The sequence below is a fragment of the Nematolebias whitei genome, chromosome 5 (genome assembly GCF_014905685.2).
Source record: "Nematolebias whitei isolate Nwh7 chromosome 5, NemWhi1, whole genome shotgun sequence".
Lineage (NCBI taxonomy): Eukaryota > Metazoa > Chordata > Actinopteri > Cyprinodontiformes > Rivulidae > Nematolebias > Nematolebias whitei.
Genome location: NC_056502.1, coordinates 1,972,071 through 1,972,555, shown reverse-complemented (window position 1 = coordinate 1,972,555; position 485 = coordinate 1,972,071). Strand labels below are relative to the sequence as shown.

The 485-nt window shown below is 53.0% G+C and overlaps 1 protein-coding gene across 1 annotated transcript in view; it reads left to right on the top strand.

Annotated features, from left to right (window-relative positions):
• The window catches only part of zgc:153896 (uncharacterized protein LOC569930 homolog), a 7,411-nt gene that overhangs the window by 6,332 nt on the left and 594 nt on the right, over positions 1–485 (top strand). The window lies entirely within an intron of this gene.

Sequence of the window (485 nt, the reverse complement as noted above, 5' to 3'; positions counted from 1 at the left end):
AGACCTGTCCAGGTGTCCCTGTGATGGACTGGAGACCTGTCCAGGCGTCCCCCGCCTCGCGCACAGTGTTTGCTGGACATGGGCACCAGCGACCTCCCACGACCCAAAAAGGAAGAATCGGGTAAAAGATAACGGATGGAATACTTGTAATCAGATTATGGATGAGTAAAATAAAAAAAACAAGATTTAAACCGAGGACACAAAGATCCTGATGACCCTCAGGAAGGACGCAAAGACCCCGGTGAATCTCAGGAGGGACGCAAAGACCCCAATGACTCTCAGGAGGGACGCAAAGACCCTGATGACCCTCAGGAGGGACGCAAAGACCCTGATGACCCTGAGGAGTGACGCAAAGATCCTGATGACCCTCAGGAGGGACGTAAAGACCCTGATGACCCTCAGGAGGGACGCAAAGACCCTGATGAATCTCAGGAGCGACACAAAGACCCTGATGACCCTCAGGAGGGACACAAAGACCCTGATGA